Raw genomic sequence first — 13,215 nt, 5'->3', positions numbered from 1 at the left:
TAATTATTAGCATTTTATTAGGTTTTAATCTGTTGTAATAGTTAAGTTCTTTTTTTTTTAAGATTTTATTTATTTATTCATGAAGGACAGAGAGAGAAGCAGAGAGAGAGAGGCAGAGACAGAAGCAGGCTCCATGCAGGGAACCCGACGTGGGACTTGATCCCGGGACTCCAAGATCACGCCCTGGGCCAAAGGCAGGCGCCAAACCACTGAGCCACCCAGGGATCCCCAATAGTTAAGTTCATACTAGCTGCTCTCATGACTAACCAAAAATATCCAGTGACTCAAACACCAAAGGAATTTCCCTTCCCTAATCACATAAATTCAAAACAGGGTGCCTGGGATCGGCAGACAGCCCTACTGCAGGAGATAAGTCAGGCATCCTCCATCTGTAACGGTAGCCTCACTGTTTATGCCATACAGCTTCCAAGGGTGCTGTGCCCATTTGAACCAGATCAGAAGGCAAAGGACATGGAGAGTCGCACGCTGGGGGTTTTAGGAACCAGGGCTTGAAGTGATGCTTGTCACTTCTATTCACATTCTACTCCTCAGAACTCAGCCACATGGCTACACCTAACTGGCAAGCACAGTCTAGCTTCCTGAAGCTTCTTCCAGGTAAGAGAAAATTATGATAAAGTGCCATGTCTTAACTTTCTGTCTTCTCACTTCCTCACCTGGGGAAAAGGATTACAGTAAGAAGGCTGATCATATGGTAACCCTGTGTAAATCACAGACAGATGTGGCTCTGCTCTGGATTTCCTTTTCTTGGCTCTCTGATGCTTTTTTGCTAAGTAGTTCTTTTGGGGGGGCATATAGTCATTGGATAATTATTTCTGAATGATTTGCCTAAAACTGCTTTTATCTCCAAGCTCCCCCTGTGTCCGTTTGAAAGAGAAAGTGCTTAGCATGCAGTCTGCATGCCACATGTTTCTGACATGCTGGCACGTGGAAGGCTTGCGGGGTTCCAAATCATTGCCTATTGGCCACCCACAGGCTAATGAAGGAAATGTCTTTTTATTTCCCCTACCTCTCCTGGACATAGGTGCCCTCTCAGCAGCCAGGGAAAGCTGGGAGTACGACTCAGGTGCCAGGGACCTCCAGAGCCCAGACTTGCAGACTCAGTGGGGCTTGCAGAAGCTTCTCGAGTACAGCAGACACTGTTTGCATCAGCAGGCTGCTGCCCTCCACAAACTGCTCAGTCACGGCATTTTGGCAGCTGTGTAGGAGGAAGCTATTTGGAGCTGGCCAACACGGTGAGTACTTTCTATATATCTTTTGGCCTGTGTGCATTCCAAAACAGATTTTAATTCTGAGCTCCAGGGGACATACTGGGTATTGTCTTTCTTATGAAGCTAAACACTGTACCATTTATAGCATTGCCAGTAATGTTAAGTGCTCTGAACACTTGTGACCAGTGGCTTCACTCTCATCATTAGGAGCAGTGTGGACTCCTAAAAGGCGTTTCAATGAAGTCTGTAACTTGTATGGATTGAATTACTAGAGTAACTACATCAGCTTCTCCATGACTAGAGTTCCTATATAGTACCAGACATTACGAATTGATAGGTTACAATCCTTTCTGTTCTCTAATTTGGATTTGAGTCATTTAAGGTACAAAGAGGAAAATATTTCATTGAAAGTTTGATTATTGTATCTGCTTGTACTTTAAAAAGTATTTTCTGCAGACAACTCCCTTCCTGCTGACCATTGCCTTGGAGCAGTCTTTCCTTTCCTGTGTACTCACTAAACCTCTATTGCCTTTAAAATATACATTTTGTGTTGAAAATGGTGAAGCAACTTAGCATTTCATTATGTTTATTTTAACCTTCCCTTGGACCTTGGAATGAATCACTACTGGGGTGACCGTTTGGTGAAGAGCTCTTGTCTTCGAAGCCTTTGAAGTCAGAGCTGGAGAATGTAGCAGGTGTGGCTGATGGGCTGGTCCATTTTGGGTGACACGCAGATAGTTTATAAATTGAGATTGCTCTACAACCACTGTGGGAAAGGGCGATAAACCTTCCTTGCTTTTTGAAACTGAAATTTGAATGCTAGAATAAACATTTTGACGACTTCACTTATATATATCTACAGTCTGCTTTGTTGTAGACTAGTGATTTTCAAACTTCTTGTGTTTGAGGTACACTTCCTAATTCTGACATTTTGGGTGAGGTGTTTGAAGGAACTAACAATTTGAAATATAGCAACAATAATTAAAATACAGTTCTTAGACAAATCCCAACTAAAGGACATTCTATAAAATACCTGATCAGTTCTCTTCAAAACTGTCAAGGATACCAGAGGCAAGGAAAGTCTGAGAAAGAGAAACTATCACAGCTCAGAGGAACCTGAGAAGATAAGACAACTAAATGCAGTATGGCACCCTAGATGGGACATTAGGTAAAAGACTAAGGAAACCTGGGTAAATTATGGGCTTTAGTTAACAATCATGTGTCAATATTGGTTCATTAATTGTGACAACTATACCATAATAATGTAAGATGTTAATAATACCAGAAACAGGGTGTGAGGTATATGAGAACTATCTTTGCAACTTTCCTGTAAATCTGTAATATGCAGAAGTGTTCACTTTATTAAAATTCATGAAGTGCACACACTTAGAGTTTGCATACTTTTCATATATATATTTTATGTTTATTAAAGCTTTTGACATGCATAATCAATAATGATGACTGTTCATTGGAATACATTGGATAGGTATAAAAAGAAAGAAAAGGAGAGAGAGAGGCACAAAGAAAGAAGGAAAGAAAGAAAGAAAGAAAGAAAGAAAGAAGAAAGAAAGAAAGAAGAAAGAAAGAAAGAAAGAAAGAAAGAAAGAAAGAAAGAAAGAAAGAAAGAAAGAAAGAAAGGAGAGAAAGAAAAAACCATAACCCCGCAAACACCAGTTGTACAGCTCACTTAAGGTGATCCCTTGGTGAGAAGGAGACCATAAATACAGATGCAGGCACTGAAGTCCTGTGACTTCATTATCACAGTGTGTTTATTTTCTCACTGAATTAAACATTTCAAAACAATGGGGTTCCTGGCTGGCTCAGTTGGTTAAGCATCCAAGTCCTGATTTCCAGGCACATGATCTCAGGGTGGTGAGATCGAGGACCTCATTGAGCCACGAGATGGGCTCTGTGCTCAGGGAGAGTCTCCTTGAGATTCTCTCCCTCTGCCCCTCTGCTCCTTCTCCACCCCTACATGTACTCTTGAGTTCAACCTCTCTCTCTGAAAAACAAAAAAAGTTTGAAAATTTCAAAATATTACTTAAAGGCACAGACCCTAGGTAATGCCCTTGGGCCCTGTGGTAGAGTGCATTGTTGCACCCCGATTTTTTACCCTTCCCTATATCTTCACCATTTATCTTGTGACTTTGGAGTCTTCCTATCGAACATGAGAAATAATAAATGATTGTGATTTTAACTATTGTTCTTAGGGTGGTTTCCTTCACAGCAATTGTGGACTCAGGATCTGTTCTCAGGGATCCATGGAGCCCACTTTGAGGAATGCCTCACATAGGTGGTCAAAGAAAGCAAGTGCCCTCTCTAAACTGTACTCCTGGTCAATCTCTTCACTCATATACTCACATTATACATAATTTATGTTCCTTCTAAAACAAATCCTGAACTAATAAAATCAAGTTCTATTTTTTAAAAAATAGCTACTAAGAGCAAAAGACATTTTATCAGTGTTCAGTTTGGAGACAGAAAGCACACAGTAATTCACACAGAGAAAATTTAACATAAAAAATTATTAGCTAGTAGAAGGAGCTTACTTGATAAGGAGTAAAGAAAATTTTAATGAATACAGGAGTAGCACGTGTAAGAGCAGCCACTCTAAAGCTGAGGAAGAAACAAATTTAGAAGAGGGCCCTCTCCTCACCAGACCCCATTGAAAGGGAGTGGCTGGGGACCACTGGATGGCAGAGAAGTTCCAGAGGATGGTACAGGCCAGGGCTGGTGAGCAGGAAACTAGTCCTCTGGAGTGTTGGCCCAACTTGCTACCCACCCATTTGGGTTTCTGCAAGACTCATTTGCAACGAGAACATCACTAGGAAGGTGCCCATCAAGGTGCCAGAGGAATTCACTGGGAAGCAGCCTACTGTCATGGTGCCAAAACCCACTGGGGAGTCCCCCAAGTGGTGCCACTATATATACCATGAGTGAGTAACACTGGCTGTCTTGTGCTACTGGCCTCCATCCACCATAAGAGCAAGCAGGGAAGAAAAATAGCACCAAAGAACCAGGATGAGAATTCCTTATTGAAGAAGGAGAAGGATGGCCGGGTGGCTCAGTAAGTTGAGTGTCTGGCTCTTGGTTTTGGCTTACATCATAATCTCAGGGTCATGGGATTGAGCCCCGAGTTGGGCTCTGCACTCAGTGTGGAGTCTGCTTGGGATTCTCTCTCTCCGTTCCCCTCTGCCCCTTTGGTCATGATCTCTCTCTTTCTCTAAAATAAATAAATGAATATTTTAAAAAGAAAGAAGAAGTGTTTGCAAGGTCCAGTTTCAGTATCACAAAGCAAGACAAGGAAAGGATGAATTTGGAGATGAGAGGCAATAAATCAATAACTGGCATAGGCATTTCTAGCATTGAGAAGCTTCTGGGAGCTTGCTATACAAGCTTTTACTTTCTAAGCATCCCTTCCTTTTTCTTCTACCACCAAATACCTGTGTTCCCCTCCTACCAAAGACAGGAGGATATTCTGACTTTGAGGCTTAACACATTGTCCAGAATGCAAAGGCAACAAAATGGTGATGGAGCTTATAGCAATTAGAGCTTTATCTGAGAAGCAGATGGCTACACAAGGTCTACGGTAAGGGATTTACTGTAAGGGGTAGAGCTGACGTGAACATGGGAGCTGGTGGAGCAATCTGTGCAGGCTGTTGACTGTATCTCGGGTTGAGCCTGAGATACTCTAAGTCTGTCTAATCAGCATGCCAGAAGGAAAGCTGAGTGCAGAGGAGGCAAAGACAAACCAGCATACACGAGGACAACTTGAAACCCATAAGGACGGAGTGGAACCCAGTTCTGTTGTCTTATTACCATGACCAACCTCAGTGCTGTGGGTGGCCTCCAGGGGAAGTTGGCACCAGTTAGCCTGGAGCTGCACACACACCTGGCCCAGGGCAGGAGAAGCAGGAGGAGGAGACTTGGGGGATCTGGAGCTGCTACCAGCCTGATACACCAGGAGGTGAGCAGCAGATTAATAACATCCAGAGCATAAAAAAATGGGACTTCTTCACTTCGACCTCCTGGATTTTGCACAAAAGGTCTCTCATGGCTGTACAGAATCACACAGGAAAGAGAACTCTACGAAACATCTTTTCGGTTTATCTAAATTGACTCAGTACCAAGCTACAGAGATGGAACTGCCAATACCATGCACACCTAACTCAGAAGGCTATCAGCAAAGCAAGATGAGACACTTCAGGAGTTTAGTAAAAAAAAAAAAAAAGAGATGCAGTGAGAAAAATGTTAATAGTGAATTATATTAATAATTATGATCATAAAGAAGATTCTCACAATTTTAATTCAACTTCCAATGCCCAGATGTTATCACTAGCCTAAAGAAAAAAAAAAAGCTGCTTAGACTGTTGGATAAACAGAGCAGCAAAATTGTTATGTCAGTTTTTAGGTCCTTTTTTTTTTTTTTTAAGATTTCATTTATTTATGTGAGAGAGAGCTAGGAGAGGAGCAGAGGGAGAGGGACAAGCAGAGAAGACTGTGTCCAAGCTGAGTGTGGACCCAGACATGGGGCTCAATCTCATGACCCTGAATTATGACCCAACCTGAAACCAAGAGTTAGATGCTTCTTTTTTTTTTTTAATTTTATTTATTTTTTCATGAGAAACACCGAGAGGCAGAGACACAGACAGAGGAAGAAGCAGACTCCACACAAAGAGCCTGATGTGGGACTTGATCCAGGCACTCCAGGATCACGCCTTGAGCATAAGGCAGACGCTCAACCACTGAGCCACCCCGGTGTCCCAAGAGTCAGATGCTTAACCAATTGTGACACCCAAACACATCATTATGTCAGTTTTTAAATTTGATAATTTTATCTGTACAACTCCTGTCTTTTTTTTTTTCTCCTCTAAAAATGGAAATCACAGCAGGCTCTGTGGTACAGTGGGTAGCGTATTAGACTTCTAGAACAGGTAAAATGTAAATCACTTTTGCAGAAAGACTTTAAGCATGAAATTAAATCTTAAAATGGACAAAGTTGATGGTCCAAAGGATTCTAAAATAACCTGGCCTTGAACAGCAAGATGTAGAATGCAGGCAATACTCTCTCCACCTACATAAAAATGAGGCAACTGTGCTTATAATGTCATCATTTGAAATGTTAGGGAAAATTCATGAAGCATAGATAGCTGGCTTTTCAAATAACAAACAACACAAAGTCAACTGTACTGTTTATCTCTCCATATAACCTATTTTGTTTATTTACTGAAATTCAGCTTTAATCATTTGGAAATAACCATTCAAGATTCTGAAAAGTTTCTATCAACCCTATATCCTAGACCTTCTATAGCCCCTCAAAAAAAAAAAAATCCAGTATTTTATTTGTACTGACTCAATTCTCTGAAAACCTAAAGGGTAATAAGTATACCCACTGCTTATCAAGAATTTATACAAGAATTTCTTGTTCTTTGATTCTGAACAATGCCCAGAAGAGGGTGCTCTCAGATCAGCTTTCTTTAACCACAACCAGGATACATCCTCCTAACCAAAGGTTTTGACATGGCAATCCCAGATTTGGCAAGAACCATAATGATCATAGCATCTTAAAATTACAAAAGGAGAAATGGAAAGTTCTCTAAATTAAATGCAAGTCAGAGGCACATAAAAAAAACTGATGAAGATCTTCTAAGTGACGGAAAATGAAGAGACAAATGATGACTTCAACTTTTCATCAACTTTCTGTATTGATTCAAATACTTTATATTTTGTGCATGACTTCTTTTATAGTATACTCTTAATTGACATCAATTAATTAATGTCTTTATAGGTAAAACTTAATAAAGCTGGTAATGAATACTTAAAACAAGTAGTATGACTAATTTATCGATAAATTGCTATTTTGTTCAGAAATTTATCAGTGTTGTAGCTAAAAAGTAAAACTTCAGTTATAGCTTATATTTTATATCAGCTAACCATGTCACTAAGAATCTATAACATCACTATTAATACAATTACACTCTTCCCTGAAATACAAACCTTTGGAGAGAAAACCTGTCAGAGAACACACAGTACATTTTTCTCACTGCATCTCTTTTTTTTTTTTTTTACTAAACTCCTGAAGTGTCTCATCTTGCTTTGCTGATAGCCTTCTGAGTTAGGTGTGCATGGTATTGGCAGTTCCATCTCTGTAGCTTGGTACTGAGTCAATTTAGATAAACCGAAAAGATGTTTCGTAGAGTTCTCTTTCCTGTGTGATTCTGTACAGCCATGAGAGACCTTTTGTGCAAAATCCAGGAGGTCGAAGTGAAGAAGTCCCATTTTTTTATGCTCTGGATGTTATTAATCTGCTGCTCACCTCCTGGTGTATCAGGCTGGTAGCAGCTCCAGATCCCCCAAGTCTCCTCCTCCTGCTTCTCCTGCCCTGGGCCAGGTGTGTGTGCAGCTCCAGGCTAACTGGTGCCAACTTCCCCTGGAGGCCACCCACAGCACTGAGGTTGGTCATGGTAATAAGACAACAGAACTGGGTTCCACTCCGTCCTTATGGGTTTCAAGTTGTCCTCGTGTATGCTGGTTTGTCTTTGCCTCCTCTGCACTCAGCTTTCCTTCTGGCATGCTGATTAGACAGACTTAGAGTATCTCAGGCTCAACCCGAGATACAGTCAACAGCCTGCACAGATTGCTCCACCAGCTCCCATGTTCACGTCAGCTCTACCCCTTACAGTAAATCCCTTACCGTAGACCTTGTGTAGCCATCTGCTTCTCAGATAAAGCTCTAATTGCTATAAGCTCCATCACCATTTTGTTGCCTTTGCATTCTGGACAATGTGTTAAGCCTCAAAGTCAGAATATCCTCCTGAACTTTATTTGATGCAGAGTTCAGAGTTCTATTATTTTAGAGATTGCTATAAATCTACATATTTCAGTCAATACAGGAAAATCTTTAAGATGCCTGGGTGGCTCAGCTGGTTGAGCATTCAGCTCTTGATTTCAGCTCAGGTCATTATCTCAGGGTCATGATATTCGAGCCCTATGTGGGGCTACACCCTGGGTATGGAGCCTGCTTAAGATTCTTTCTCCTTCTCCTTCTCCCCATCCCCTGCTCCCGCTGGCACATGCACATGTGCTCTTTCACAAAACAAAAAAGAAAAATCTTTAAAATATGTGTGAATAAATAAGGAATTTATCAGTAAATAAGGAATATAGATTTTTTAAAAGATTTTATTTATTTATTCACACAGAGACACAGAAAGAGGCAGAGACATAGGCAGAGGTAGAAGCAGGCTCCATGCAGATTCCATCCCCCAACCCAGAATCACACCCTGAGCCAAAGGCAGAGGCTCAACTGCTGAGCCACCCAGGCATCCCTTTATTTTATATACATTTTTAAAAATATTTTATTTATTTGTTAATAAATAAGTAGTGGCAAGATAGGTAAGAATCACCTTTTTGGTTAACATTTGACCAACTCCTCATGTCTCATGCTAGCTTTTGATATCTCCCCCTTTCATCATTCCAAGTATGGGATACTGAAGTTTTTTATATTTGTCAGTTGCCACTATCCTTAACATATCTCCCTCTTGTTTAGATCCACTGCCTTGATATTTTAAAATTAAAGGACAGGGTATCACTGGGTGGCTCAGCGGTTTAGCGCCTGCCTTTGGCCCAGGGCGTGGTCCTGGAGTCCCGGGATTGAGTCCCACATCGGGCTCCCAGCATGGAGCCCGCTTCTCCCTCCTCCTGTGTCTCTGCCTCTCTCTCTCTTTATGTCTATCATAAACAAATAAATAAATCTTAAAAAAATAAAAAATAAATAAAATTAAAGGCCATGAAAACTCTTAAAATGTTATAAAAAATGGAAAAAAAAGATTACTGATGGTCCTTTCAAAGTCATATTACAGGCCCCTACAAGTCATCTAATGCCATAGAAGATGGAGCTGTGTTTGGCTTACTGTTTACAAAGAAAGGTAGCAGAATATGCCACCCCAAAACATGAACGTCTGAGTTCAGGACATGTTACCCCCAAATATGCATTGGTATTTTTATTATTTTGAGCTTTAAGTACTTGAAAAAACAGCAAGTGCAGGGAGAGTCTTTCTCTGAACTCCCTTTATCTGCCTCAAGACAGATCCTCCAAAAGGAAATCAACTATCATTGATCCTCTTCCAGGAGATATATCAACTAGGGCAAATTGACTTCCATTACAGGAAAGAAGGCTAGAAGTTGTCCCCACACCCAGACAGACTTCATCACAAACTGCCATTTCTCCCATCTGTTCTTCTAAGGACCCAATCTTTCCCCAAAATCATTTACTTTCCCCTGAGAGGCCTATATCCCTCTACCCTTTCCCTATGAAGATGGTATTTAATCCTGAATTCCAAGCTATCTTGGGGAGGTACTCAGTTTTCCCTGGGCATCCCATGTATATGTGAGGTGTTCGTGTTAATAAACTTGTTTCTTTTTTTTTTTTTTAAGATTTTATTTATTTATTCATGAGAGACACAGAGAAAGAAAGAGAGAGAGAAAGAGAGAGAGGCAGAGACACAGGCAGAGGGAGAAGCAGGCTCCATGCAAGGAGCCCCATGTGGGACTCGATCCTGGGTCTCCAGGATCACACTCCGGGCTGCAGGCGGCACTAAACCGCTGCGGCACTAAACCGCTGCGCCACCGGGGCTGCCCTAAACTTGTTTCTTTTTTCTCTTGTTAATGTGTTTATTACAGGAGTCTCTACTAAGAACTCAGAAGGGGAGAGGGAAGGGACCTCTGGCTGGCTCAGTCAGTGGAGCCTGTGACCCTTGATCTCTGGGTTGCGAATTCAAGCTTCATGTTGAGGGTAGAGATTACTTAGAAATACAATCTAAAAAAAGAAAAAGAAGAAGGGTAGAGGGAATATTATTTTTCCTCCACTACACTATTGACTAAGATCTAGACTCTGTAAATTTACATATTAATTTGCAGAAGATTGGTAACTTATCAATGATTTTTGTCCAGGTAAAGATGCAAAATAATTTTTTTTTCCAGCAGAAAAGATAACCTCAAATGTTACCTTTTATTTGCCCTGGTAAGACATTAGCTAGTTTTTTTTTTTTTTTTTTTTTTTTTTTTTTTAAGTAATCTCTATATGTTGGCAAATTGAACTTCAATATAAAAAATTAAAATAAAAAAAAAAAAAGGGACGCCTGGGTGGCTCAGTGGTTGAGCGTTTGCGTTCAGCCCAGGTCGGGACCCTGGGGTCCTGGGATCAAGTCCCACATTGGGCTCCCTGCATGGAGCCTGCTTCTCCCTCTGCCTATGTCTCTGCCTCTCTCTCTCTCTCTCTGTGTCTCTCATGAATAAATAAATAAAATCTTAAAAAAAAAAAAGGAAAGAAATTACAATACTCCTTATAGGAAGAATTTTAAATGTGACAAAGGTCTTTATTTATGAAAATGAAGATGCTCTCCAAGGATTGAAGCGTTGCTATTATTACTATTATTTGCGTAAAATCTGCAAATACAGGATCAGCGGTTTAAGTTAGTGGTTTCTTTCTGGAAAGTTTCTCTGTTCTTATTTAGCAGAATCTGAGCTTATTCTTACTTTTCCTCTTCTGCTTTTTTTTTTTTTTTTTTTTAAGATTTTACTTATTTGAGAGAGAGAGAGAGAGCATGAGGGGGATAGAGGGGTAGAGGGAAAGGGACAAGCAGAGCAGACTCCCCACTGAGCAGGGAGCCTGACACAGGTATGTATCCCAGGACACCTAGATCATGAACTGCGCTGATGGCAGATGCTTAACCTCCTGAGCCACCCAGGCGCCCCTCCCCCTCTGCTCTTAGTTTAGCTCTGCTTCCTCCATGTCTTTGTCACAAATGAAAAGACTGACCAACTTCTAGGGTGGCCAGAGGGATCCTCATCTTTCTCCCCTCAGTTTATTCAGATTGTGAAGGGATTAATCTGACTCTTCTTACCAACAAATTATCATCAATAAGATGCACAAAAGGCAGGCATACGATCCTTTTGAAACTTTTAATCTTTGGGAATGAACAGAGGCCTGCATTACACATGTTCATTCTACTAGAGAACAATGGCTCCCAGATATTGCAAATCCATGGACAAGTAACATTTCAAAAAATTGAGACCTGCCAACATTTTATGCCGCCAAAAATTAAAAGCCACTCTACCTACTACCTAATACCATAATCATTCCATAAAAGAAAGGACTTTTTTGGCACAAAGTTAGGTAGGTATCTCTAAATAAATAAATAAATAAATAAATAAATAAATAAATAAATGGAAAAGAAATTTAATTACATGGAAGAATTAACAGTTGTTCCTGTTTTACCCCATATTTCCATTAACTGGTAGGAACTTTGGCATGGATGAGGTTCCCTAGCACTGTGGGTATGGACTTCACCCACATACACTGTGCTTGTATGTCTGACATTGGGCAAGCCATTTAACTTCTGTTGGCATCTATGTTGTCATAAAATAGGAATAATAATACCTTCTTCATATGATTGTCCTGGAAATTGAGGTAGTGCATAGATAGTGCTTAATACTATCATGCAAGTAGGTGCTCAATAAATACTCATGGTTGTTATTGCTGTTTTCCTCATCTAATTATCAGAAATAAGCCTTGAGAGTAACTTATAAGTGGATAAGTTTGGGGTGGAATTTGGAAACAAAAACATCTTGAAGAAAGGACATCTCTCAAGAAGATTTCAAGATTTTGAGATACTAAGCACTTTTATGAGCTTGGAGCTGTCTCAAAGATGTTGTTGTTAAAAATTATGTTGAGGGGGATCCCTGGGTGGCACAGCGGTTTGGCGCCTGCCTTTGGCCCAGGGCGCGATCCTGGAGACCCGGGATCGAATCCCACATCGGGCTCCCGGTGCATGGAGCCTGCTTCTCCCTCTGCCTGTGTCTCTGCCTCTCTCTCTCTCACTGTGTGCCTATCATAAATAAATTAAAAAAAATTTAAAAAAAATTATGTTGAGGGGCACCTGGGTGGCTCAGTGGTTAAGCATTGGCCTTTAGCTCAGGTCATGATCCTGGGGTCCTAAGGATGGAGTCTTGCATTGGGCTCCTTGCAGGGAGCCTACTTTTCCCTCTGCCTGTGTCTCTGCCTCTCTGTGTGTCTCATGAATAAATAAATTAAAATCTTAAAAAAAAAGAAAAGAAATTATGCTGAGTAACCTTATATGTAGAATTCATTTGGAATTACCAGATGATCCAAATGGGTAATAATTCCTACCTTTATCTAACCTCTCCATTTAAAAAATGTGTGAGATGTGGAGGCCCAGATTAAAAAAAAAAAAAAATCCTCTTAATGTCTGTCACATAGAAGTAGTAGAACCAGGACTAGAGAGTGGCTTTCCTGACACCCCACTGTGCCCCTGCCCTGACTAGGGGATTTCTCTCTCCACTGGCAAGAGAAGGAATAGCTGTTGGTGGGAAAGGAGGGACCCTTGTGTCTGTTCCTTAGGATCTTTGCTACGGGATCCCTGGGTGGCGCAGCGGTTTGGCGCCTGCCTTTGGCCCAGGGCGCGATCCTGGAGACCCGGGATCGAATCCCATGTCGGGCTCCCGGTGCATGGAGCCTGCTTCTCCCTCTGCTTATGTCTCTGCCTCTCTCTCTCTCTCTCTCTCTGTGTGTGACTATCATAAATAAATAAAAATTTAAAAAAAAAAAAAAGGATCTTTGCTACTAGGCTCTGGGTCACTCTTCTCTGTTCTGCTTGTGGTGCTGGGTTGTTGTTCTTATGTCATCTACATTCCTTTCTACATTCGATGGATGGGATCGAATCCCACATCAGGCTTCTGGCAGGGACTCTGCTTCTACCTCTGCCTCTTTCTGCCACTCCCCCTGCTTGTGCTCTCTCACTCTCTCTGAGAAATAAATAAAAATCTTAAAAAAAAATCCTTTCTCAGACATAGTGCTCATAAAAAAATATAGATATAGATGTATGTATGTATGAACACAACTGCTATAGATCTCACAAATTCAGACACATACCCCAGTAAGTGTGTATGTATATATATATCATTATAT

At 40.9% G+C, this 13,215-nt stretch overlaps 1 long non-coding RNA gene across 1 annotated transcript in view; it reads left to right on the top strand.

The window, feature by feature from the left end:
- The first annotated feature begins 226 nt into the window (after positions 1 to 226).
- LOC119871500 overlaps positions 227 to 13,215 on the top strand; it is a 35,843-nt gene continuing 22,854 nt past the window's right edge. Inside the window, exons 1-2 of the long non-coding RNA XR_005358098.1 lie at positions 227 to 615; positions 1,043 to 1,253. This is a non-coding gene — a long non-coding RNA (uncharacterized LOC119871500). The remainder of the gene's footprint in view (positions 616 to 1,042; positions 1,254 to 13,215) is intronic.

This window comes from Canis lupus, chromosome 4, assembly GCF_011100685.1.
Source record: "Canis lupus familiaris isolate Mischka breed German Shepherd chromosome 4, alternate assembly UU_Cfam_GSD_1.0, whole genome shotgun sequence".
Taxonomy (NCBI): Eukaryota; Metazoa; Chordata; class Mammalia; order Carnivora; family Canidae; genus Canis; species Canis lupus.
This window is presented reverse-complemented; position numbering and strand designations above follow the sequence as displayed.